The sequence below is a fragment of the Eleutherodactylus coqui genome, chromosome 8 (assembly GCF_035609145.1).
Source record: "Eleutherodactylus coqui strain aEleCoq1 chromosome 8, aEleCoq1.hap1, whole genome shotgun sequence".
In the NCBI taxonomy this organism is placed as follows: Eukaryota; Metazoa; Chordata; class Amphibia; order Anura; family Eleutherodactylidae; genus Eleutherodactylus; species Eleutherodactylus coqui.
In genome coordinates this window covers 175,114,597-175,115,254 of record NC_089844.1, presented here as the reverse complement: position 1 = coordinate 175,115,254, position 658 = coordinate 175,114,597, and positions in this window count along the sequence as shown.

Below are 658 nucleotides of genomic sequence, written 5' to 3'. Positions count from 1 at the left end.
ATTGTTGTTTCTTACCGTCCTTTCACTTTCAGTTCTCGGCAGGGTGGTGCACAGGATGCACTTCTCAAAGCAAACAGTAAGATTATCACTGTTGCTTGTAGGAACTAGAGATGAGCGAGCACCAAAATGTTCGGGTGTTCGTTATTCGAAACGAACTTCCCGCGATGTTCGAGGGTTCGTTTCGAATAACGAACCCCATTGAAGTCAATGGGCGACCAGAGCATTTTTGTATTTCGCCGATGCTCGCTAAGGTTTTCATGTGTGAAAATCTGGGCAATTCAACAAAGTGATGGGAACGACACAGCAACGGATAGGGCAGGCGAGGGGTTACATGTTGGGCTGCATCTCAAGTTCACAGGTCCCACTATTAAGCCACAATAGCGGCAAGAGTGGGCCCCCCCCCCTCCCAAAAACTTTTACTTCTGAAAAGCCCTCATTAGCATGGCATACCTTTGCTAAGCACCACACTACCTCCAACAAAGCACAATCACTGCCTGGATGACACTCCGCTGCCACTTCTCCTGGGTTACATGCTGACCAACCGCCCCCCCCCCCTCCCCCCCACAGCGCACACCAAAGTGTCCCTGCGCAGCCTTCAGCTGCCCTAATGCCACACCACCCTCATGTCTATTTAGAAGTGCGTCTGCCATGAGGAGGA